The following is a 27,137-nucleotide window of genomic DNA, read 5'->3' on the forward strand; positions in this document are numbered from 1 at the left end:
TCATGGGTGCTTCGCAGGGTGACGCGCCATCAGTTTGCCCAGGGATGTCCTTGGGTACGGGACTTTTGTTGCTAAAGCTGGGAAGTCCCAGGCAAACCAGGACACGTTGGTCACCCTGTTTCAACAAATGTCTGTGGAAAATCCCTGGGTGTAAAAAGGACACCAAGACCCACCTTGGATGGCATCAGGTCTGAAAGCTGATGTAAACGAGAGGGTCTTACCCTCAGAGCCTCAACTTAGAACCTGAGAAAAAAGTTTTTAAAGAAAGACATTCATGGGACGACAGGCCTCCATCATGGAGGGTCTCAAGGCAACATGAGGATTTGGCGAAAGCGTCTCCAAAAATGCTCCAGAATTGGAATCACTTAATTGGGTCTGGAATCCTTCATTTCCTCCAGGACTCCTGGGGGGGGGAGCAATGTTTCTCAAAAGGGCACCCTGGGATGTGCAGCAGGGAAGCAAGTCAAGATGTGGGTGGAAAGAACTTGAAAGGGGAAGTGTGGAGGCGTGCAAACCAACAAGATAAAATCAGAAAGAAAAGAAAACCACAGTCTCTGAACCTCAAGATCAGTTCATTTTTATTCCTCGATGCAGGCTGGGGTTACGGAAGTGGCAGTTCCTGCGACTTTATCATCCATTCAAGGTCTGACTCGTGATCACTGCCACCACTTCAAGCTCAGAAATGCCTCTCACTCCGTGTTCACACCCTGGTCCTGGGTGTGGCTCTAAAGCCACTTGTTCAACATGGATGATGTGTCACCCACTCTCCAGCAATGACAACCTGTCTTTTTTCATGAGAAAATTTAGAGGCTCTAAGTCGCTTGTACCCTGAAACCCTACCATCAGTAACTTCTGCTGACTTGTGTGGACAGGAAGGAGTTACAGAGTTCACACCTCTCCATCCTCAGTGCTTGTCAATGCCTGGCAAGCGCGGAGGGGCTGATAGTGGCGAATGAGGGACTTATGGAATCTTGGGTCATTTTTCCTTCCCACCCTCATCCCTTTCTGGTGAAATGACCCACAGGCAGGCAGGGCCCAAAAGCAAAGGAGGAAGAGGACAGAGAGATAATGCCCAACACTGAGAATTCTCCTCAGACAATTGCTCAAGATACAAAGGGCTTCATAGCAAAATCCAATTGGAAAATGACCTGGTGGGGAAACCAAGACCACTGAGCTCAGAAATGTCACAGGAGGGACATCTCTGCCTGGTGCCCAGATGTGGCATTTTCAGAAACATCTGTCTGTGTTCCCCTGACATTGACAAGCGTGGACAGGTACCACTCATCTCTCAAGGCACAGTAGGAATGGCATGGACCATGGCCTAGCCTATTGAATACCCAATAGTCACTCCGAGGAAAGAAAGGGCATGAAAAAAATGTGAGCAGGCAGGGTATGGAAAGGGGAATGAAAAATGCCGAAAGAAAACAATATTAAGACAATGGAATTTGAAGGCAGGTCGAATGTTTAAGAGCAGAAACTCTGGCGCCAAGCTCCCTCAGTTCAAATTCCAACCCTGCCACTTCCAGGCTGGTTGAACTTGGGTGGGTTGCTTCATTTCTGTGTGGCCTCGGTTTCCTCATCTGGAAAATGGGCTGAAAAAAGTATCTACCCCTTGGAGGGCTGCTGTACTTGTGAAGTTAGTGGGTGTACTCAAGACACTGGGCATGTGGGTTGCTATAAGCATACAGTTCTAATTATTTACAGGGAAGCTAAGCAAAGCTCAGGGTGGGGGGGGTCACCTGCCCACAGTGACACAGAGGTTTCACTGCTAGGAGGCAGGAAGACCCAAGCACAGACCCCTTCACACTGCGTGCATCCCATTCTCTGCAGTGGTTCAAATCTTTCCTTGTTAAAAAGTAAAAGCAAAACGCCCCTCTACCCGCAGCCTGGGCCTCAGCCCCTGGGGCTCCCTGCCTCTCTCCCACACCAACGGATTCACCCTCCATCTCCAGCCTCCTTCCTCCCTCCGCCTCCACCCCTCCAAGCCCACTCCATTTCCTGTTCTCTCCCGAAGTTGCCAGGCCCCCACACTGGAAGGACCTCCTCGTTTGGCCTGGCCCTGAACCTCTGTCTCCTACAAGGGCTGCTCCTTCCCCATCAGGTCCCTTGGGACTTGGGGATCTGCACACAGTTCCTGTGGTCCCTACTCCTGAACCCCACACCCATCGAGCTGACCATGACCATCTCTGGACAACTTTGCTTTCACATACAAAAAGATACTCATCTCTCTCCCAAGCAAGGAGGTGCAGTTAAAACACAGAAACAGATGGTCAGGCTTAACATCGTGGGTGAGAAGTCACGTGGACATCACATACCTGCTAATAGGATGGGGTGAAAAGGGCTTTTCAGCTCTGTGGTCTTCCTCCCCCAAACCTCTTACCCCAAACCTCTGACCCCTCAGGCTCGTCATGAGGATACATCAGACAAACCCCAGACCGAACAACTTTTTACAGGGGACCAGGCCAGTACTCCTCAAAACTGCCAAGGTCAAAGAAACCAGAGGAGGAGGAGATGTGACAACTACATACAATGTAGGACCCTGGAACAGAATCCAGTGGGGAAAAACTGGTGACCTTCAAGTAAAATCTGGAGTTTGGGTAATAGTAAGGTGCCAATATCAGTTTCTTAGTTGTGACAAACACCTGGTGATGTAAGATGTTAACAATGGGGGAAGCTAGATGGAGTATATGGGACTTCTGCACTAACACTGCAACTTTTCTGTAAATCTGAAACTACCTTACCTAATAATAGACAAACATGTAAATTGACCATACCCCCTATACACCCACAGCCAATCAGAGTGAGTATGCAAATTAACCCAACAAAGATGGCGGTTGATTTGCATATGTACCTGGGTCCTGGGAACATCCTCGGCACCCAGGTCACTCCGAGCCGGCCATTGGAGGGGCTTGGGCAGGGGCCGAGCTGGCGATCGGAGGGACAGGGAGGCCCCCTGCCCAAGCCTAAAGCCTCGGTCCGAGGCTTTAGGCTTGGGTGGGGGGCCGAGCCTGCGATTGGAGGGAAGGAGAAAAAAATCAATGGAAACATATCCTCAGGTGAGGATAAAAGAAGATAAAGAAACAAATGTCATATCCTATGAAAGACACATCTTAAAAATGCCTAAAGAAAGTTGTAATTTTTTCATGGTGAAGGGACTGGAGTGAGTCCCTGTTGATGAAAATACCTTGGCAGCTGCGGTGACTGGAAGTGGCTGCAGCAATGGGGTGATGGGGCTGGCGCCTTCCCCTGATCAGCCCGGTCGCCTCCTGCAAAGGGAGGCCAGACTGCGGCTTAGGCCTGCTTCTAAAAGGGAGCGGGCCTAAGCCGTCAGTAGGACATCCCCTGAGGGCTCCCAGTATGTGAGAGGGGGCAGGCTGGGCTGAGGGACCCCTTCCCAGTGCACGAATTTTGTGCACCGGGTCCCTAGTCCTATATAATAAAGATATAATATGCAAATTAACCATCACACCATCACAAGATGGCTGCATCCACAGCGGAGGCAGGGTTCCCATAATGAGCAATCAGCAAGGACCTGAGGCTGCATGGAGCCGGGCAGGGTGGGAGACCTGAGGCTGCGCCCAGTGGGGCTTGACTGGGGACCTCAGGCCGCACCCCCCGCTCGGCGGGGCTTGACGGGGGACCTTAGGCCACGCCCCCTGACTAGCGGGGCTTGATGGGGGACCTCAAGGTGCGCCCCCTGCCCCGGTGCCAGGCCGAGGGACCTCAGGCTATGACCTTCGCCCTGGGCCAGGAGACCTGAGGCAGTGCCCCCGACCCGGCGGAACTTGACTGGGCCGGAGGACCTGAGGGTGCGCCAGGGGACCTGAGACTGTGCCCCCTCCCTGGCGCCAGGCCATGGGACCTGAGGCTGTTCCCTCCCACCTGGCGGGGCTTAACAGGGGTGGGACTGGCCAGATCTGGATCTCACCCAATGGGGGTGGGGCCAGCTAGGTTTGAGGGCACACATGGGTGGGCAGGGACTTGACTCTGTGCCCCGCGGCATGCCCCAGACTCTGACAGGAGGAAGGTTTTCATATACATTTTACTAATTTTCTTTTATCTCTGACATTTCTATTATAGAGAAAGGGCAAATAGCAATATTAAAATATTTCCTCTAATTAATTCCCTTTTTGGGCCACTAGTTCTAAAATAAAAGGTTTGTGTTTTTAAAAACTCACAACTGATACCAGGATATTTTTCACCCATCATTAGATCTGCACTTTCACCCTGGCAAAGGGCAAAGCATTTGATTCCACATGGAGCTGCCTGGTTGTGGATGTCACACAGGACTGGTGGAAAGGTAGACTGAGGCTCATGAAATGGAAGCATCTGCCAAAATTTTAACATGCACAAGTCCTTTGACCCAGCACTACCCCCTCGAGGAATCTGTATGAGAGATAACCCCATGCATGGGCAAAGTGACAGAACGATGAGCACACGGGGTATTCACTGCAATGTTGGTAGAAACCACCTAACTGTCCATCAGCAGGGAGCTGGGTAGATCAGTGATGGCCCATCCACCCAAGGCAATGGTATGCAACCATTAAAACAGAACAAGGAAGTTTTATGTGCAGAAATGCAGTAATCCCTAAAATATATCATTGCATGAATAGCTTGGACAGCAATTATAGCAAGTCAGCATAATATACAGACAGTCCTTGGATTACGTCGGAGATCCGTTCCTACAGCATGACGTAACTCGATTTTCACCGTAAGTCGGAACCCACCTACATAAGCACCTACTTCACTCACGTGGAGCACATACACAGCAGTAATGAAGTGAAACAGTAAAAAAAAATTTAAAGAAAGATAACAATTCCTGACCTTTACTTGTGGTAAATAAATATTAAAAAACATAAAGCACATATGTACATATGTCGAAATAATGGAACTTTTTAAAATAAATACCGTAAATGGGAGATGGTGATGTAAACACAAAATGACGAAAGTCAAGTCTGATGTAACCCGAGGACTGCCTGTATAATAAAAGGCTAATATGCAAATCGACCAAATGGCGGAACAACCAGTCGCTATGATGTGCACTGACCATCAGGGGGCAGATGCTCAATGAAGGACTGTCCCATGGTGATCAGTGCATACCACAGGGGAAGCACAGCTCAGCCAGAAGCCCTGAGCCCAGCTCACTGCTGGCGAGCACAGCGGCGGTGGCGGTAGCCTCTCCCGCCTCCATGGCAGCGCTAAGGATGTCCAACTGATGGCTTAGGCCCGCTCGCGCGCGGAGCTAGCCTGAGCCATCAGTTGAACATCCCCCAAGGGCTCCCGGACTGTGAGAGGGCGCAGGCCAGACTGAGGGACCCCCACCCCCAAGTACACAAATCTCATGCACCAGCCTCTAGTTTGTGTGTAAGAAGGATATACATATTTCCTTATACAAGAGGAATGAAATATCTCTAAAAGGATACACAAGAAACTGGTAACAGTGGCTGTCTGTAAGCAGGGAGGTGAACTGGGGATGCAATGGGACGAACACTTTTCATATTTATACCCTTGCCGATCTTTTGAATATTGAACCAGAGCAGTGGTTGGCAAACTGCGGCTCACGAGAGAGCGGCTCGCGAGCCGCGGTTTGCCGCTCTGTTGACTAATGACTTTGCCGACCACTGAACCAGAGCAATATTATATAATCAAAATCACATTAAGAAAAATAATTAAATTATATATTATTTATAACACAATGAATTTGGAATTTATTGATTATAACAATATATATTTATAATTAAAATAAATTCAATCTTTTAATGGGGAAAAAAGCCTCCTTTGCAAACCCATATCTGCCTTCCCTAGGCTGGCCTCCTCTGTCCTCCCACCTCAGGGTGAAATGACGTCATCACAGCCCTTTGTCCCATGAACTAGGGCTGTATCTCTGCCCCGCACCTGGCCTTGGGCCTCTCACTGAGTGTGCACAGTGATTAAGCTGATCATTTCTATTTGGTGAGATGTGTACTCTACCATTCCTGCTATATAATTCCCAAATTTGTACCGACCACATCCTATTTACCAAAATAAAGTTCTTCTCTTTGCATTTTGTGCTATGATCCATTTTTCATGGGGGAGGTTCTGAAGGCTGGTGGACAAGGGGTTGGGGAGATATGAACTTTCCCTCAATGGCCCTAAGGAGCCCATATAGGAAGATATGGAGGCAGACACAAAGGGGAAACTGAGTCCAGATTCTAAGGCAAGCAAAGGGTCTGGGCACCAGGCTGGACCTTCTGAGGAGGGACCTCACACAAGGGTTCTGTTTCACTAACCCGTAGCCCAAGAGCAACTTCAAAACCCCCCTAAAGTATTCAACTCCTGCCAAAGGGAGTTCAGATTCCAAAAATAAGTCTCAAAACCTAGCATATTGGGAGAAGCCAACCACAGCAGAAGCCACCAACAACTCCCCCATCAGTGTAAACACACATCAAAGGCCCCACAGCCCACGGCCAAGGGGGTCCTCCCCCCAGATTATGTCTAAACACAAAGAAAATGCCACTCTCATAATTTCTGGTGTTGCTTCATTCTGACTGACAGTCTCTTTCAACATCCCTCCCCAGAAAGTATCTTAACCATGTTCTCAAATCGATCCCACACTTCTCTCTGCCTTCTTAAAATGAGCAAAAATTTATACTAATAAAAGGGTAATATGCTAATTAGACTGGATAGACCGGACGTCTTCTGGACGACCTTCTGGAAGTCCTTCCTGACAAAGCTGGGGCCCGGGCGGCAAAGCCTGGAGTCCTGGGTGTCTGCGCCTAGCCCAGGCGAAGCCAGCCCAGGGCCCAGGTGCCTGCAGCCAGCCTGAGTAAAGCCTGCCCAGGGCCCAGGTGCCTGCAGCCAGCTAGAGGGAGGGAAGCCCGGGTCCTGGTTGCCTGCAACCGGCCAGAGGAGGGAAGCCTGGGTCCCAGGTACGGGGCCGAGGCAGAGGCGGTTAGGGGCGATCAGGCAGACAGGCAGGCAAGCGGTTAGGAGCCAGTGGTCCCAGATTGTGAGAGGGATGTCCGACAGTCGGACATCCCCTGAGGAGTCCTGGATTGCGAGAGGGTGCAGGCTGGGCTGAGGGACCCGCCCCCGTGCATGAATTTCGTGCACTGGGCCTCTAGTAAATAAATAAGAAAATGCTTGTGTCAGCCATGCTAGCCCAGGCTGCCCCAGGTCCAACCTGGGCTGATGCAGCACAGGCCCAGTCTGCCTCTCCTCCTGCCAATTCACAGCTCCCTCCCGATTCCCCACCGCTGGGAAACCAGACCAGGGCATAAGGGCTCCAGGTAAAGTAAGAGTTACTAGTGAACTTGGGCACCTCCTATGAGAAAGGTAAACAACCTGGACATCTGGCTTAATGATAACATCTACACTCCGGGAGTCCTATATTTGCTTATTTCCTCAATTTTGGCTCTATTCCAGATGACTGCAGGTACTGTAATTGTCATGTCATTGAAAACTATGGAAAACAATAGTCTCCCCTTTAGCAAAACTTAGGAATAAAGTGAGACTAGGTGTTAAGCATTATGCTTTCTGCTCTTTTCATTCCCCCTGACTTAACCCCCCTCCAGCCCTGGTGATATATGTCTTCCTCATGCGTCCTAATTACTTCCTGTCTGCAAGTTAGATTTTGTTGCCCAAATGGACCACATTACACCCCTCCAGGCCAAGCAAGGGCTGTTCTGTTTCTCTGGATTCCGCACAGGGCTTTGGGAAAGCGGAACACAGCCTACCTCTTTGTAGAGCTGAGATTTCATCCAAATATATGACCTATATTACCCCAGACAACAGGCTGAGGGATTGGGGAGACATGGACCCTCCCTCTATGGCATATTTATAGTGCCAGCTCTTTTGAAGTATTTCTTTTTTAATTTAAACTCTTTATTGTTGAAAGTATTACATATGTCTCCTTTTCCCCCATTGACCTCTCCCTGGCCACTTCTCCCTGCCCCCCCCCACATGTTCCCCCTCCCCTACTATCTGAGTCCTTTGGTTATGCTTATATGCATGCATATAAGTCCTTTGGTTGATCTCTTCCCCTCCACCCCCACCCACTCTCCCCTGCCTTCCCTCTGAGGTTCCATGGCCTGTTCAATGATTCCATGTCTCTGGATCTATTTTAGTTCAGAAAGGAAGGGAGAGGGAGAGATAGAAACATCAATGATGAGAATCATTGATCAGCTGCCTCCCACATGCTCCCTACTGGAGATCAAGCCCACAACCTGGGCATATGACCTCCTGGTTCATAGGTTGATGCTCAACCACTGAGCCACACCTGCTGGGCTGAACGGTGTATTTTTCAAATGCAGAAGACAAGTCTTCCTTACAGCATTCCAAGTGATATACATCGACAACCTCCCCTCTAGAAGGTGGAGCCTAATCTCTTCCCTCCAACTCCTGGGTGGAGCTAGATTTAGTGTCTTGTCTTTAAATAATAAATGAAATAGAAAAAGAGTAACTCTACAGTGGAGAACCCTGGCAAACCCCACCTTCACCTAGCGATGAAGATTAACGTTATTAGCGATGTCATGTGGCTACCATGTACCCCCAGGTGATGTGAGGTAACAGGAAGGGCACTTCACCTCTGTGGCATTCTTCCACAAACCCATAACCCCGGTGTAATCATGACAAAAACATCAGACAAATGCAATTTGAGGAAAATTCTACAAAATCTCTGCCTGGTACTCCTCAAACACAGTCCTGAAAAACAAGGAAAGACTAAGAAACTAGCCAACCGGAAAACACTGGGAGACGGGGGATTAAAAGCAATGTGGTACCTTAGATGGGACCTTGGAACAGAAAAATGGACATCGGTGGAAAAACTGGAGTTTGGTTAGCAGTGAGGTACCGATGTCAGTTTCTTAGTGTGACAAATGTACCGCAGTCACGATGTAAGATGTTGACAACAGGGGAACTGGGTGAGAATATATGGGGTCCCCTGTACTAACTACAATTTTCCTGCAAATCTAAAATTAAACTGTAAGGTGAACTGGGGCAGGCAGGCCTCGTCCAAAGTCGTTCAAGATCATTTACACACGTGCGCCCGTAAGTGTGTTTTAAAAAAAGCAAGTATTTTTTAAAATTGTATTTTGGTTAAATGCAAAAGATTAAGTGGAGGCAGGGTTTCTAATATTTCTAATTGGGGAGGTTAAAAAAATTAGGGTTTCTAATATTTCTAGTTGGGGAGGTTTAAGAAAGAAAGAAGCTCTGACTGGTTTGGCTCGGTGGATAGAGCGTCGGCCTGCGGACTCAAGGGTCCCAGGTTCGATTCTAGTCAAGGGCATGTACCTTGGTTGCGGGCACATCCCCAGTGGGAGATGTGCAGGAGGCAGCTGATCAATGTTTCTCTCTCATCGATGTTTCTAACTCTCTCTCCCTCTCCCTTCCTCTCTGTAAAAAAATCAATAAAAATATTTTTTAAAAAAAGAAAGAAAAATATACCCCCAAATTTAATTGAATGATCAGGCCTTAAGATTTAAGGAATCTCCCAAACTCCTACCAGCTGAATATACATCAATACCCCACAAATCTGTACCCCCTCCCTGAAGGTGTAGACTTTAAAAGACGCACAAAGTAGTCTTAACCACATGTTGGTAATAAACTCTTCTAAAAATACATCTTCATGACGTGTATAGAACTGTTTTCTAGACTTAGGTATCAGACCAACACACAAAAGGACAAGGCCTTCAGAGAGAAGATAAAGCAGTGTTTTCACCACTAACTTAATCCTCTAAAATCAGTTCTTTCAGGAAGAAAAAAAGGAAGATTATTCAATTCCATTCCCCGCCTCCACTCTCCAGCCCCAGAAAAGAAACCCAGGAGACATCCCGGAATATGTGCCTAACAGAAGTGACCCCAGGAGACCCCAAGGAAGAAAGGATTCCTTCAGCAAAAGAAGGGCACACATGCAAATTGTCAGGTCTCCAAAGAAAATGGCTCAGTTTGTACACAAGGTGGAGGACCAGCTGGGGAAGGCCCCAAATATCTGGTCTTTTACTGTCTCTGGAGAAAAGGGTTCTTTACAACAATGTGAGCATAAGTGAAACCTGACTACAAATGCCCTAAGGAACTCTTTCACTTGTACATTTATTAAAGCGAGTATCGCTCAAAATTCTTAAAAGTAAGGGCCACTGGCTAGCCATCTTTAAAATACAAAGACTCCGAAAGGCTGTTTTTGTTGTAATGGAATTTAACCTGCAAATGGCTCCAGAAAATGTCCAACATAAGTGATGTTTCTTAAACTCTAAGTTAATAAGGAGGAATTAATAAGGAGGAAGAATTTAGACAAAAGAGGAAATTGGGATCTCCAGCCATCTTCGGGGAAGGAAGTGAGAAATTGTACCATGGTGTTAGGCTATTCAAATTCAAATTCAGTATACTTCCATAAAAATACAGAAGCTCATTGTGAAATTTTCAGAGAAATGCTTTCAAATTCCGTCTTCTGAATTCAATCTGTTTCCGCAGGGCAGTATATTCCACAAGTCAAAGATAAATTTACCACAACCTGAAAGCCAGGTTCAAACAGAGCGCCAGTACAAAGTACAGTGAATTGTGGAATGGAAAATGCTTCGATTGGGGAGAACCAGAGAGGGCAATTTCCCTCTGGATTCCTGGTGAAACCACATCCCCAGTTTCCACATGAATGATGGTTTTTGGTGAAACTATGCAATGAGAACATGAATGGGACTGCATCAAGCGACAAAAGTGTGTGTACCCTGATTGCAACTTCATTAAAAAAACAGGCACCATGACAAAAGACCAGGCCGCTGCATTAACAAACAAACGTGCTAGCTGTTTCACTCACACGGTGAGATTAGCCTCATTTTTTCCTATCTCCCACACTTTCTGTAATATTGTTATTTTCTATATCACTTTAAAAAATATCAATGCATTATCTATGAGTAACCTTCCTGGACTCAAGGCTCAGGCAAGACAGTGCTAAGCTCTTAAATTTACCCCAGGAATACGGTCAATTCTAAAGCTCCCTGAGCTAAATAGTTTCAATTCTCCATCAGTTAACACCAATAAGAAAGCAATAGAGAAGAAAGTGCCTCGGGTGTTCAGGATCCTGGTGAATTAACTTCCTACCTACTAGGAGGTGAGCAGGAAATCACTACAGACACCCTCGATTCTGTCCATGCCTTGAACCCTATGGAATTACACACAGTTCTTCTACTGAAATAAGTAAGTTGAAGGGACAACTTCATTAGGTACGGAAGTGTTACCACAGCTGCCCAGAGCGCCAACGCAGATTCAAAGAACAGGATGAAATTTTGAGGATTCAGGAAAGTACCACTTTAGGCTCAAATAACAATTTTACGGTAAGTAAACGCCAATCAAGTGCAGAACAGGCCACGGGCAGCCCAATGAGCACCAAAGACATCACAGACACGTCTGTGCTAAAGAGAGACAGAGTGAAGGAGGTCTGTTTGCCTGAAGAGGTGGATCCCCTCACCCACAGGGCTATTTTCACAGCAGCAAAAGCAACACAGAGGACGAGTCCCACACCAAGACTCTGGGACGTCCTTGTGTGGATCTATAGCTGTGGGGAGATTCACTTTGGGCAGGAGAATTTTAAGTCCCTAATGGGCACCAGCCTATTCTCAGACCTCTGGTCATCCACACCTCTGGTCAGCATGGGTGGTTGATGGCCACACTGCATGTTTATGTCCTTGAAAATTAACTTGGACTGGAAATGCCTTCTGGCTCCTTCCCGCTCAATGGTGCCCCTTTTAGTGTCCTCAACCCCAGGTATGTCTGTGCCTCCTCCAAAGCTTTGTTCAGATGCTTCTGCAAATGTGGAATGCTGCCCACCATGTCCACATGTCCCTCTGCCAAAGGTGCTCAGGCCTCAGCTTTGCTACTAAAATTTTCTTGGTTAACAAGCTCGTAGCACCCTCCCTCCCATTCCTCCCAACCCCCTTCCAGGCATTAGTGAGCGCTGGCTCTTGCACAACTGTGTGTTTCCACTTTCCACCCACAGCGTCAACCCCTCAGGACCAGGAACCATTTCTCCTGTGTCCTTTCCAGGGCAAGGGTAGCCCTTGAATTCCCCACAGCCAGCCCACAAAATGGACTGAAGGAACAAAGGGAAATTTACTCACCAAAGAGAGCACATTACTTCAGTCTAGTATTTTAGAGATTTACCCAATTGATCCTCCGACTCAGATCAATCACCAAGTCACTTAATCCATGGAAACATTACAACAAGGATACTTTTTCAAATGTGAATAAAAGCATCTATTATTAATGCCTTAAAGTAACAGGAAAGAGTGAAGATGGGCCTCTCCCATTGTAGATCTACGGTAAGTGTTTCTTAGAGAGTCTGGTGCACATTAGAATCCAAAGCCAGGGCTGGCTGTGGGGAAAGCCAAGTGCAGCATGGGTGTTATTCTAGCCAGAAAGAGCGAGTCACCTGCTCTCTGGATTCTGATCCAGCTATGATAAAACCAAACGGTGGTAGAATCCCAGATACAATCTCTCTTTACAGGCATCCAGGTGAGTCTCAATTTAAAAGAGCCACCCTGAGAAGGCCCAGGGGGTAGGGGTAGGAAAGTAAGTGAGGCACACATTCATGCAAACCATGGTTTTTCCTTAAAAGGGCCCCAGGAGAACTTTCCTTCCAGACAGCCCCTGAACCAAGGCCCAAGGGAAAGATTTATCTCCCGTCCCCCCCCCCCCCGCACTAACTTGGATCAGGAGCCCCTGGCATAACACCCAACCCACTGCCCAGATGCACACTGACCTGGAAAGCTGAGGGGAGGGCACCTGCCTCGCGTGGCGGGAGGGGCAATGTCCACCTCTGCCACAGGTTCCCTTGCCTGTGCCACCAGCACTCATCCTGACGGGAAATGGGCAGACTCCTGCGCTCCCAGGGCGCCAATCTCAGGGCGGGGGCGCCTGGCCCGCCAAGCCTCCGATTGCGTTGTGTCCCGGATTTTCACTTCCTGATGTTCCCAGGCCCTCGGGTGTCCACACAGGCACCCACTAAGGGCTGTCCTGGATCCGGCGAGGATCTCCGGAGGAAAGGACAAAAGCGCAGATGGCGTGGCCCCTAGAAGCCGAATTTCTGAGACCTAGGTCCGGAAATTGGTTGGGTTTTGTTTGGTTTTGTTTCTAAATCCCCGGGTGATGATTCTGGAAATCTCAACTTTAAGATCGCAGACGCCAGCGCGAACCCCGACTTTCCTGAAAGGACTCGGGGACGTCCTTTCCGCGGAGGGAGCACCGCGCATCCGCAGGGGCGCGACCCCACCGCACGCGCGCGACCCCACCGCACGCGATCCGCGGACGACCGGCCCACTCGGGACGCAAGAGCGGAACCCCGTCTGTCCCACGGCCAAGACAGCGCTGGGAGGCTGGAAACCGGCCCGCGCCGGCCCCGCGAGAAAGTTCTAGCCGGAGCCCTGCGCCCTCCACCCGGTCTCCCACCCCGGGACCCGCCTGGTTCATGGGCCGCCGCAACAGGCACGATGCCTCGGGACTCCTGGCCTCAACTGCCCCGAATCCCGGGCAGGTGCTCGAGCCGCAGGGACCCCCGCTCCCAGCCCGGGAGCCCCTCGGCTCCCGCTCCCGCTCGGCCGCCGCGCCCCCATTAGCGTCCAGCCGCTCGCCGCACTCACCGCCGCTCGCGCCGCCAGTCGAGCCGGGAGGTCTGAGCCCGCAGCGCAGGCGGCGGGCGGCTGGACTCGCTGGGGCGGAGCTGCTGCCCGGGCTTCCGGATCCTCCCCGCCTCCGCGCGCTGCCGGTACCCACGCCTCGTGCCTTGGACACCCCTGGTCCTCCAGATTTCGGCCCCCTTTGCCCTCCGCACTCCTCTAGTCCCCCATTTCTGGCATTCCTTCTCCTCCCCCACCCTCAGACACCCGGACCACCAACCTCGAATCCCAGATCACGCGTTGAGGAATCCCCGCTCCCTATCCTTGTGAGGGTGGGTAAGTCAAATCTGTACATTCAGGCGCATCCAGACAGCCACGATACTCTTTGTGCCTTTGGGCAAGTCAGTTTCTCTGGGCCTCAGTTTCCTGTCTGCAAAATGGGCATAACAGTACCTATCTCATAAGATCTAGTAAAAATTAACTGAGATAATGCAGGCAAAGGGTTTAGCACAGATTGTGTTAAATAAAACCTAGCTGCTATTTTACTACCTTGTATGTCCCAGAATGGCCTGTGGCCCCTAAGTACTGTCTCACTTCATCGCTTAAAAGCTCTGGAAATCAGTAACTCCTGATTCAACAGCCACTCAACCCTCTGTCCCTAAATGGGTGCTTCCTGCCTATTTGATAAGAGCCCATCTGCCTGCTACAGTAATAGCAGCAGTCCTAATCCAGCAAGGTTCCCTGGTGAGTCTTTATAAGGCATTAATGAGCTTGTGCTTGGCTTCGAGAATATAGAACTTTGGAGATAGGCGGAACCCTAACGTGGCGGTCTAGAGAAATGCCACTTGGGCTGACAGCTTATGAACCCTGTCATGAGTGGATTCATAGACCTGGGGCCTAGAACTCCTCTGGTGGTGGAATCTCCTGCCTTTACACCAACACAGGGAGACAATGAGACCCAAACAGGGAGAGTGACTTGCCCAGGGTCCCACAGCAAACTGTCCTCTCCATCCCTGTCCAAAGCACTCACCACCTTTCACTATGTCAACCCCGCTACCATCAACCATGTATGTGTTACTCAATCAGAGGAGGAGATTTCAAAGTCCTCCAAGCATGGGGAGTTGTGAGGTGCATGTTATTAGTAAGGCCAATCATTTAGTGAACCTAAAACTGCTTTTTAAAATTGTCTTGCCCATCTGGTGTGGCTCAGTGTTTGAGCATTGACCTATAAACCAGGAGGTCACAGTTGGATTCCCGGTCAGGGCATATGCCTGGGTTGCGGGCTCGATCCCCAGTAGGGGACGTGCAGGAGGCAGCTGATCAATGATTCTATCTCTTCATTGGTGTTTCTCTCTCTGTAACCTCCCCACTTCCTCTCTGGAATCAATAAAAAAATATATTTTAAAAGAAATATAAACAAAATTTTTAAAAATTATCTTTTTTTTTAAGAAAATAGTTCTGGAGATGAATGGTGTTGATAGTTGCACAACACTGTGAATGAACTTAATGCCAGTGAGATGTACACCTAAAAAAGGTTTAAATGGTAAATTTTACGTTATGTATGTTTTTACCACAAAACAATAAAATTAAGTTAAATTAAAAATGGGCAAAGGACTTGAACAGACATTTCTAAAAGGAGATATACCAATGGCCAACAAGCACATGAAAAAATGCTCAATATCGTTAGTCATCAGGGAAATGCAAATGAAAACCACAATGAGATACCACCCTGTTGCCCCTGTAGTGGTCATAAAATTTTTTTCAATGGAAATAAGTGTTGGGAAGGATGTGAAGAAATTGAACTCCTCATATGTTGCTGGTAGGAATATAAAATGGTGCAGTTATGCCCTAGCTGGTGGATAAAGCTTTGGACTGCAGACTGAAGGGTCCCAGGTTCGATTCCGGTCAAGGGCACATGCCTGGGTTGCAGGCTCGATCCCCAGTAGGGGGCGTGCAGGAGGCAGCCGATCAATGATTCTCATCATTGATGTTTCTATCTCTCCCTCTCCCTTTCTCTCTGAAATCAATAAAAATATACATATTAAAATAAATAAAATGGTGCCGTTCCTCCTTCACCATAGGTATTCAAACAAAAATTAATACAGGAATATACGCAGCAGCATTATTCACAAGTCAAAAGGTGGGAAAAAACAAATATCCATCAACTGATTAATGGAATACCCATATGATGGAATATTATTTGGTCATAAAGAGGAAGTACTGATACATGTTACAATGTGGATAAAACTTGAAAACAATGTGCTTCAGTGGTTCTCAACCTTTCTAATGCCGCGACCCTTTAATACAGTTCCTCATGTTGTGGTGACCCCCAACCATAAAATTATTTTCGTTGCTACTTCATAACTGTAATTTTGCTACTGTTAATGAATTGTAATGTAAATATCTGTGTTTTCCGATGGTCTTAGGCCAGCCGTGGGCAAACTACGGCCCACAGGCTGGATCCAGCTGTTCGGCTGTTCTATCCGGCCCGCGGAGCCGAAAGAGCGGAGGGTTCTCTTGCTCTCCCCTCCGCTCCTTTACCAGCAGCAGTGTTAACATGGCAACGTGGGGAAACACGGCCGCAGCTCCTTCTTCTGAGTGGGCAGATTTATATCCGCCCATTCAGTAGAAGGAACAACCTCTCAATCTTCCAGAGGCTCCTTGTAATGCCCGCGGACGCGTCCCCCGACATCACCCTGGGAATGCGTAGACACGTTATCGTGGTGATGTAGGGAGACACGCCCCTGGAGAGCACAGTATCAGAGCATTAGCTAAAAAGGAGACCAACAACACTGTTCCCACTGAAGTTGATGTTTTAAAGACCAAAAACCTTTCAACCCAGTCTACATTGCCATCTACATCTACATCCCGGGCATAATTTGGAAGTTGCACTAAAGAAAATGTTTAATTTACTGTTTACACATTTTGTTCTTTTCTATTTGTTTTAGTTTTAAATTATTTTATTATATTTAAGTTTAATTTGAAAGGCTTTTGTACCTTTCCTTTGTTAGGCAATTTTATTTTGCCTTTGCCATCTTCAATATAAGGTATGTTATTGTGCTATGATTCCTCCATTTTGTGAAGTTTCAAATTATAATAATTAGTGTTTACATTCTTCTTGTTAAAATGTTTGAAATGAATAAAACTATTGAAATAAAATAAAAAAAGACCGTACCCTTTTATGTAATGATGTTTACTTTGAATTTATATTAGTTCACACAAACACTCCATCCATGCTTTTGTTCCGGCCCTCCGGTCCAGTTTAAGAACCCATTGTGGCCCTCGAGTCAAAAAGTTTGCCCACCCCTGTCTTAGGCTCTACGCAGCGGTTCTCAACCTGTGGGTTGCAATGAGCCTAAGACCATCGGAAAACACGGATATTTACATTACGATTCATTAACACTAGCAAAATTACAGTTATGAAGTAGCAATGAAAATAATTTTATGGTTGGGGGTCACCACAACATGAGGAACCATATTAAAGGGTTGCGGCATTAGAAAGGTTGAGAACCACTGTGCTAAGTGAAAGAAGCCAGTCACAAAAGGTCACATGTCATATGATTCCATCTACATGAAATTCTGAGAATACTCAGCTCCATAGAGACAGAAAGCTGATCAGTGGTCGCCAGGGGCTGGAAGGAGCAGGGAGTGACTGCTAATGGCTATGGGGTTTCTTTCTGGGATGTTAAACGTGTTCTGGAAGTTGACAACAGTGGTATGTACTGTTGGTATGCACAATATTTGGAATGTACTAAATGCCACTGAATTGTACTTTAAAATGTTAAACTGTATGTTATGTGAATGTTACCTCAATTTTAATAAAAGTAAACCAGGCATCTCATGTATGCCCTGTTTGGACACAGAAGAAGGGGGGACACACAGTGTTACATGACATCTGACTGTTTTCTTTCCCCTGAAGACTTCGCAGCTGTGCTCTAACCCAAAAGGGCCCAGAACAAGATCTGGGAAGTAGACACACACGCCAATACCGTGGAATCACAGGAACTGGACAGAAAAGGAGAGACTTCCTCTGGGTGAGAGCTCCTCATTCTACTTTAAAAGTGACAGCAGCCTGAGGAGAAGGCAGGTTGTCTAAATACAAAATATGATACGTTTTTGTTTAAAAGAAAAATACACACACACACCTGGAAAGAAGTCTTCATACTTTTCCAAGGATACAGCACACTATAAAAAGTTGTCTCTGAGTGATAAAAATTAGGATTTTTTTTCTCCTTTTGCTACTCTCCATTATCTCACATTTCAAGAACAAATACAAATTGCTTTAAAAAAAAACTAATTTTCAAAAAAGGAATTCTGTTTCCAGAAATAGCCTCCACAGACTGGTCTGTGTTATTCATAATAATGAATTCTGGTAACTAATGTTTCCATAACACCTCTTCCATTTCCAAAACACATTTCCCACGCACATCACACAATTCATCCTCGCAAAAGCAGACCTTCTGACTGCCAAGTTATGCAAATGGGGATACTGAGGCCAGGGGGAGGAGAGACTTGACTAGGTAGCACCCCGACCCTGTGCCTGATCCTGGCTCTCTGTCCTTGCTGGGGCTAGGGCTCTGGACACTCAGGGGCAGAGAGAGGCCTTGGTAGAATTGCCAGATATAGCAAATAAAAACACAAGATGCCTGCCCAGCCGGCATGGCTCAGTGGTTGAGTGTTGACCTGTGAACCAGGAAGTCACAGTTCGATTCCCACTCAGCGTACTTGCCCAGGTTGTAGCTTGATCCCCAATGGGAGGCATTGATGTGTCTATCTCTCTCTCCCTCTCCCTTCCTCTCTGAAATCAATAAAAATATATATGCTTTAATAACCACACAAAAAAACCCACAAGATGCCCAGTTAAATTTGAATTTTAGATAAACAGCAAGTGATTGTTTAGTATAAGTATGTCCCAAATGTTGCAGACCTATAATACATGCCCAGTCTTTCACAGGACATACTGAAACTAAACGCAAACAAACAAAAACCCCACACCACTCATTGCCTAACATTTATATTCAACTGGGTATTCTCTGTTCTGCCTGGCAATGTCACCTGCCTGTCTGCTTCTGGCCAGGGCAGGAGGTCCAAGCCAGTCCCTGGTCTCTGTCTGTGGGCGATGGCACCTGCAACCATTGCCCAGGTGGAGGCCCAGGTAAGCTTCCTGGGGCCCATAATTACCTGGACAGCTCCTCTCCCCCACACCCAGCCCCCCTGGTGTAGGAGATCGTCCAGGCCTCTGTCCTCACCAGGCCCACCGAGCAGCAGGTGGGGCCTTTTCTGGCGGCCTAGAGGGAGGACCTGGTTACCTGCTTTGGGCATACCACAAATGACAGGGAAAATGTGACCTCCGGATGAGAGAGGCCTGACGCCCTTAATAACAACACCCAGATGCCATGCTGAGCGCCTCTGCCTCTGTTTCTACCTAACAAAACACGCAGCAGCCACAGCATGGCTGCACACTGATGACGACGACAGTGACAACGATGATAGTGATGGAAAACACTTGCTGGCCCCCACTGGGTGCTGGACCCTGTGCTTTTTCATTCATGATCTCTCTCTCTCTTTTCATTTTTTTAACATTTATTTGTTTTTCACTAAGACTTTATCTTAGCACATAATTAAACTGTGTCACTACCCCCCACCCCAACTTGAAGAAGGGTTAGTACAGTGAATGTTATAAAGCAGATATGAAGGATTGGAATTATCATTAACTGACAAAGAAAAACTTCCTTCTAAGTCATCATAAAAATGTTTAAGTGAAAAAAGAGAAAAAGAGGGGGTGATGGGAGTTCAGATTGAACAAGATTCTCACATATCATCTAACACATTTAATCCTGGCTACAGTGTACCAAAATGGAAACAGGATAACTATAATACAAAACTTCACTACAGATAGCTGTGCACACCTGTGTTCCAAGCCCACCCCCAGCCCCCAAATGCTTCCAACACAACTATTTCCTGGCCTGTTGGGCCTGTCGATGAAGGAGCATGTAGATCTTCTCTTTAATCCAATCTTTGTTATAAGGCTGGTATGTCTGGGTATCAGCTCGGCAAACAAGACAGCTGAGGTCCGCCAGATCATCAATAAAATCAAACAATGGCTGATATCATATGTGATAGAGGGGCTGTTGGGATTCATTCTCTTCAGATGTTCTTCATACATTTTACAAATGCCTTCCATGCACTCATTCACTGATTCATAATCAGCATAAGTTCTGCCTTCTGGTCTCTTGGTAGGCTGTACCAGCAAAATGGTATGAGACATCGCGCCAAACTCTTTCGTTGCAGCCGCTGCCGCCGCCACACCGCCACACCCATGATCTCATTTTTATTCTTCCAAAACCCTTCCTGTCTTACAGATGAGGAAACTGAGGCCCAGAAAGGATAAGTAACGAGCTCTACATCACACAGCAAGAAGGTGACTGAAGATGGAATTGCACTGGGTCCGGCTGACCCCTGAGGCTACCACACAGCCTCTTCATTCCCTCAGCAGATATGTCCTGGGTGCCACGACTGTTCCTGGGGCCAGGACCAGGGTAATAAAGGGCAAGGTCCTGACTCCCCTGGAGTTTATGTTCTGATTGGCAGCAGGGGAGATAAATAATAAATCTATCATAAGTGAGTGCCCTGTGACTTTGCAATCATCACTGGCTCCTCCTCGCAGCCTCCAGGAAACACATTTTAGTGTCCCGGAAGAGCTTCATTCTCTGCAATCCATTCTGTAGCCCGGGGTGGGGGGGGGGGGGGGGGGCGGGCGGCGAGGAGAGATGGGGGGGTGGAGCATACATCCCAGAATCCTGTTTATCTATACTAATAAAAGGATAATATGCTAATTAGACTGGGAGACCTTCCAGACATTCTTCTAGACAAAGCCATGGTGGCGGGGCCAAGATAGAGGCAGTTAGGGGCCAAGAGGGGAGGGAAGTTGTGGGTGATTAGGCCAGGATGGGACAGCAGTTGGGGGTGAGCAGGCCAGCAGGCAGAGTGGTTAGGGGCAATCAGGCAGGCAGGCAGGTGAGTGGTTAGGAGCCAGCAGTCCTGGATTGTGAGAGGGATGTCCGACTGCAGGTGGGATCAGGCCTAAACCAGCAATCGGACATCCCTGGAAGGGTCCCAGATTGGAGAGTGTGCAGGCCGGGCTGAGGTACACCCCCCCTCCCATGCACAAATTTCGTGCACCGGGCCACTAGTTTTACTATAAGTCCCATGGTGCACTAGGCACTGGCCTCCCAACAACTCTATGAGGAAGTATTATATCTTCACTTTGCAGATGCAGCAACTGAGGCCCAGAGAGGTTAAGAAAGTTGCCAAAGGTCACACAGCTAGTAATGGTAGCCATGGCATTTGAACCCAGGCTGCCTGGCTCCAAGTCTGTGTTTAGTCACCAGGTCATGGAGAGCTCCTTGGAGCTTAGAGCCTTCTAGATCACCCATATCCATGTCTTTCAGGCCGTTGAACCTCAGAGCCTTTCCCTTCAGTGCAGTCTCCGCAGAGCCCCAACTCACAAAACAGAAACAAGCAGTTCCATGTGGACTGAAACAAGACCCAGTCTGAAAGGAAGCAATCTGCCAACTTCCCCAGCCCAGCCAGGTCTCCAAGCAGATTCCTCCCCTCGTTCAGGGCACCCACAGAGGCCCTCTGTCCCTTGCACCATTGTCTCTCTAGGTGCCCGGGACACGGGTGCCAGCTTCCCATCCAGCTTTCAAAGGGACTTCCTCATCTGGGGCTTTCTCCCAGGCACACCATTGCTGGACTGCTTCTGTGTTTCCTGGAGTTTGAACCTGAACACCAGTGTTTGTCCATCAGTCCTAGGTTGCCTAGCACTAGCTGCTGAACTTGGTTCAAGGTCGGTTTCTCTTCCAGCCAGAGGGAGAAGTACAGGCCAGGGGCTGTGCATGTCGGTCCGGGGAAGCCTGGAATTGCCCAACATCCAGAGGGTCTGGCCAGGGCTTGGGAGTGGGGGATGGGCAGTCAGGCCCTTCCGTTTGGGGAAATGGTCAGAGCAGTGGTGAGGCCCTCGAGTTTGGCATGAGGCCTAGACCACGTCACCTTCTTGGCTCCTTCCTGGTGGCAGGACCTCAGCCAACCTCTCTTGCCAGACTCCCCCGTTTTCTCAGCTGCCCTGCCATCTCCAGTGTGGCCATGACAGTGAGATGAACTCCTGAAGGGAAGCCGCATGGCCCCAGGCCTGGCACATGGTAAGGCTTCAGTCATCCGTAGCTATTATTTCGTTGTATTGCTGTTGTTTTTAAGCTCCCCTTCCACCAAAAACAAAATTCCGCAGGCCTATGGAGTTGCCCCGTGTGTTTCTGGAATCTCAGTTTTGATCGGCTAGCAGCAGCCAAGCTCCCTGATACGAAAATGGTCTTACCCAGGCAAATGTACTCATGGCACAAACCCAGCAAAGCCTGAGCTCCTGACTCAGTTTCCTCATTGTCTAGAGAGGTGTCAGGAACCTCCCTAGGGCCTCCAGAGCCCTATATGACCTAAGCCCCATTCATTCTCTGCCTTCATCTCCGAACACCCTGGCCCTCGCTCACCTGCTTCAGCCGTGCACACCTCCCTGCTGTCTATTACAGTCCTGCCTCAGGACCTTTGCACTGGCTGTCCCCCTGCCAGGACCACTGGCACCCCGCATATCTACATCGCTCGCTCCCTTATTTAAGCCTTTGCTTAAATGTCACCTTCACAACCAGGCCCCCATGGATCACCCTATCTGAAACCGCAGCCTCCTCCCCCGCCCTCCTGACACCTCCCCCACCCTACTATACCACATTCTAGTTAACAGCATTAGGTTTGTTATTCCACGTCTGTCTCCCCAGCTAGACTGTCAGCTCTGGGAGGACAGGGATCATTGTGTGTTGCTGTCCGTGTGTCCCAGATGCCCAGCACAGGTCTGGCAAATGAATAAAGAGAAGGCAGTGTGGAGGGAAGGGAGAGAACCCTGACACCCTCCACCCACTTCACTCCCCCTTCCTGCATCCTGCTCCCAGCACAGGTAGCCCTGAGGCCCCACCCGGCCCGGGAGCATCATCAGGAGGCCTTATTATCCTGAGTTTCCACAAAAAAAAAAAAAAAGGTGAATTGTGCTACTTCCCCTTCCACCTACCTACCTTTCTGAGATACCAAATCCCGTTAACTCATTTAACCCTATGAGGTAGACACCCTTACCCATCGCCCTGCCCGCCTCAGACACACCTTTTTGGGGCCACTGAAATGAAACACTGAGAAGTAGAAGAAACCTGCTGGGGAAGGGACCTCTAAGATTGTTTCTCCCTCCTTGGCTAGAGTTAGGATTAAATGCTCATTACTAGACCTCCCGCCTTCTGAACCAAGAATATGCTCTTTCTAAAACCATAATTTTTTTTAAAAAAATGTAATTGTTTATTACATGCCAATCCTATTAATTCATTTCACCCTATGAGGTAGACCCAGCAATTCTCCCCATTTTACACGAGGAAACTGAGACACAGAGAAATTAAGTATCTTGCCCAAGGTCACACAGCTAGTTAGTGTGAAGCCAGGATCAGAATCCAAACAGGTTCTTTCTAAAGTCTGTGTGCTTGCCCTAGCTGGTTTGGCTCAGTGGATAGAGCATTGGCTTGCAGACTGAAGGGTCCCGAGTTCGATTCCAGTCAAGGGCACATGCCCGGATTGTGGGCTCGATCCCCAGAAGGGGGCCTGCAGGAGGCAGCCAATCAATGATTCTCTTTCATCATTGATGTTTCTATCTCTCCTTCCCTCTCCCTTCCTCTCTGAAATCAATAAAAAAAATATTTTTAAAAATAAGTCTGTGTGCTTACCCATCATTCTACCCTTTTTGCCTAAGAAATATAATCCCCGTTTTATAAATGACAAAGAGACTGAGACCCAAAGTTTTGCCACTGTGTCAGCAGCAGCATTTGAACCTAAGACAGGACTGCAACTAAAGGGCCCATTCAAATTCACTGCCACTGCGGACCCATTCCAGCTGTGTGCATGTACACCTGAGCCAGCTCTTAACACCTGGAAACTCTCTCACCACGCCAGAGAAAACAAAGGCCTGAGCCTAGGAACAGAAAAGCCAGCAGCATGGACAAGCTTTGGGATCAGGGTTGAAGAGGGTCCCCTCCCGGACGCCCTGGAGTCACAAAAGGGGAAGCTGAGGAGGAGAAAGGAGAAGTGAACAGGGGCGACTCATTTCTAAAACGCACATAGGTATTTCCCAGCATCGTAAGCAGGTTGAGAAACAAGGCAGACACAAAGTCTTGTGTGGTCATTGGATGCAGGGGAGCAAAGGGTTCTTCTACCCCCAGAAGCGCTCTTGATGAACCCCTCCCTGAGACATTCCCAGCATCAATCGAGATGTTGGAGAGGTGCTCGCGTCACTGCTCAGATGTCCTTGTGCCTGTGCGTGGATGGGAGATCCCCCAGAACCTTGCTGGTGACAGCCCAAACTGGGGACAACACAAATAGCTATTAAGAAGAATCTGACAGCCCTAGCCGGTGTGGCTCATTGGTTGGGTGTCAACCCACACACCAAAAGGTTGCTGGTTTGACTCCTGGTCCAGACACATGCCAGGGTTTGGGGCTCACTTCTCCGGTGGGGGGCATGCAGGAGGCAGCCATCGGTGTTTTGCTCCACATTGGTGTTTCTCTTCTCTCTCCCTCTCCCTTCCTCTCTCTAAAAATCAATACAAGTATTTTTTTAAAAAAGAAGAAGAAGAAGCTGACAAATACATCATGAAAAACCACTCAGTAATTTCCTCTGTTGCTTAAGGAGGAAGAAATAGCCCTGCATGTCCACTTAGCAAAAGCAGGCTCTGAAATCCTCAAGGGCAAAGAGATTAAGAAGTACAAATTGCCAGTTATAAAAACAGCCAGGATCTAACGCGTGGCCTAGGGAACGCCGTCGGTAATACCGTCGGTAATACCGTAATAACTATGTGTGGTGTTAGGGGGGTACTAGCCTTAGGGGGGTGATCACTTCATACGTCAAATAAGTGTCGAATCACTATGTTGTACACTCAAACCTAACATACTATTCTATGTCGACTGTCATTTAAAAACAAAAATTTCTTTAAAAGCAGTGACGAGCAATCAGCATTGTGTGCTAACATCTACAACAGGTGTTTCACAGATGGTCATGCCACACCAGTGGGACATGAATCCATCTGACTAGGTTATGACCAGCATCTTTGTCTTGGAATGGAATGGAATGGAATGGAATGGAATGGAATGGAATGGAATGGAATGGAACGGAACAAAATAGAATACAACCCCATCCTTACAATAGTACCACTGCATAAAACTTACATTTTAAGAATATGCTAGTGTCTGTGTTCTGGGTTGCAATGCAAAAGCTATTTTTTCACTGTGGTTTGGAGCTAAAAAGTAGTTTGAAAACCCTTGATACGGAAAATATCTAAACGAAAGAAAGGACCCAAACAGACCGGGAGGCTCCCTCTGAAGAGAAGGGAGTGGGAGCCTTATTTTATACAACTCGGTACTATTTGGGGTTTTCTTTTAAACAATGAGCATGTATTGCTTTTGCAATAAAATAAAGACCTTTTTAAACCTTTTAGAGAAAATAAACACGCCTGCCTCAGTCTCCAGGAGAGAGGCGGGGCGGGCGAGCTGTCGACAGGTTTTTGATGTGAAAAAGACCATGTCCTGGCCCTGCGGGCTCTGCCTCCCAGGGGCTTGCAGGGCCGCCCTGGTTGGTTTCCAGGTGGCCTTCCCTCCCCTCCAGAAAGCCACAGGGTCCTCCAAAGAGGAAACACGCCTTATGATGTCAGTCTTCATTTTCGAAAATGGGTTTTAGCGTGGGGTTGGCGGCAGAGCCTTGGGGATGCGGCTGCCAGCTGGGAAGCGGGGCTGGGACCCCCCTCGCCGCCCGCAGGCTGGTTTCCTAGCACTCGGAGCAATAGGACAATATGCCAGGCTGTTAGGAGAGTCTCTGGACCCCCAGCCCAGACCATCTCCGCATGTGGGTATTGTGCGTTCAGCTTAGCATGGTATCGTAGTGTCCGTAGACCTAGTTCTCCTAACTCCTTTTTATGAAACGTTAAGACTCCCCCGCGCAGTCACAACATACTTGTTGCACCCGACGATCTCCTATTATAGATGTCGGCTGCAGGAGACAACCGCTGGGCGGTTGGCCTTCCTTTTCTGTCTTTTAGGATTGGTTCCTCCGGGCAAATTCCCAGAAGTGTGATTGCTGAAAAGGAAAGTGGAGACCTCTCCAGGCCCTGCAAGGCTCTGCCAAACTGCTTTTGGAAAGGGCAGGGGCCAGCTGGAGTGATTAAGGCACCACCACCTCCTTCCTGGGACCTGAACCACCTGTGACCCAAGAGCCCCCTTTCCTGCGGGACCCATGCAGGAGAGCTGCTTCCTCTGTGACGCCAGGAACCAGCCAGGGCCCGGCTCTCGGGGCAGCGAGGGCACCTTCCTCTTCTCCCGCCTCGGAAACCTGGAAGCCAGGTCCTCAGCGTCCCGCAGCCAGGGCGGGGAGGAAGGCATTTTTTCTGAATTATGCACATAGACTTGGTCAGTTGGCTGTGACCATGAAGAATGTGGGTGTCTCAGTCCATTCAGGCTGCTCTACCAGAAAATGACAGACTGTGTGGCTTATAAACAACAGACACTTAGTTCTCACAGTTCTGGAGGCTGGAAGCCCAAGATCAAGGCACCAGCAGATTCGGTGTCTGGTGAGGACCCACTTCCTGGTGCATAGTTGGACGTCTTCTCTGTGTCCTCCCAGGGAAGAAGGGTGGAGGGAGCTCTGTGGGTCTCTTTTCTAAGGGCACTAATCCCACTCACGGGGGTGCCACCCTCGTGACCTAGTCACCTCCCAAAGGCCCACCTCCTAATGCCACCATATTGGGGATAAGTCTCAGTAAATGATGTGGGGAGGGGGACACAAACATAACTCTGGGCACATGCTGAGCAGAGAAGACAGGGCCATCGTTTGTCCAGACAGGGCAGGTGGATGGGTAGGGACCCAGCTCAGTGCCAGCTCTACCTTCAGGGACCCCTATGGCCCCCACGAGACCTCGGGTCCCTCATGTCTGAAAAGCTGCTGCTTCCTGCTTCCAAACAAGACCCCATTCCTTTGAGGGTTGGCAAGTGCTTTCCCTGGGCTGCCCGCCTCCCATTGTGTGGCCCCTTCCCAGCCTCGTCTCTGCAGCTCAGAGCCAGGCAGGAGGAGAGTGCCAGAGGGAGAGAGCAAGAGTATGTGCGACAAAGAAAGAAGAGGGGAGAGAGGAAGGAAAAGAAAGGCAATTGCAATGAAACACGGGTGAGAAAGAAGAGAGAGATTGAGGGGAAAATAAGGGGAAGGGCCGGTAATGGTGAGTCCGCACGTTCTGAGCAGTTCACACACAACCACACCCAAGACTGGCGTCACCGTCCCTGCTGTAACCCTGCCACTGACCATCCACTTAGAATTGAGACACGGCCCACCAAAGCCTTCCTCCTCCACCTTCGGGTCCCCATTTTCTCCTTAGAGCATCACTCACGTGGGGTGTATAATCCTCCATTGAGTTAAGGGATCGCTTTTTTGTTAAATTCATC

The 27,137-nt window shown here is 48.5% G+C and overlaps 1 protein-coding gene and 1 pseudogene across 6 annotated transcripts in view; both read right to left on the reverse strand.

The window, feature by feature from the left end:
* Window positions 1–27,137, reverse strand: part of LITAF (lipopolysaccharide induced TNF factor) — a 101,642-nt gene that overhangs the window by 18,695 nt on the left and 55,810 nt on the right. The window contains exon 1 of one of the 5 annotated variants that reach the window (XM_080679182.1): window positions 13,605–13,682. The exons of 2 other annotated variants lie outside the window; for them this stretch is intronic. The gene's annotated coding sequence lies outside the window, so the exon portion shown is untranslated. Of the gene's footprint in view, window positions 1–12,727; window positions 12,840–13,425; window positions 13,683–27,137 lie in introns of those variants that run through there. 2 more of the 5 variants (XM_080679185.1, XM_080679183.1) reach the window with 2 other exon arrangements.
* LOC308254203 (enhancer of rudimentary homolog) lies at window positions 19,535–19,848 on the reverse strand (annotated as a pseudogene). Its single transcript has one exon. The product of its transcript is annotated as an enhancer of rudimentary homolog (transcript).

This window comes from Plecotus auritus (genome assembly GCF_963455305.1).
Source record: "Plecotus auritus genome assembly, chromosome: 7".
NCBI lineage: Eukaryota > Metazoa > Chordata > Mammalia > Chiroptera > Vespertilionidae > Plecotus > Plecotus auritus.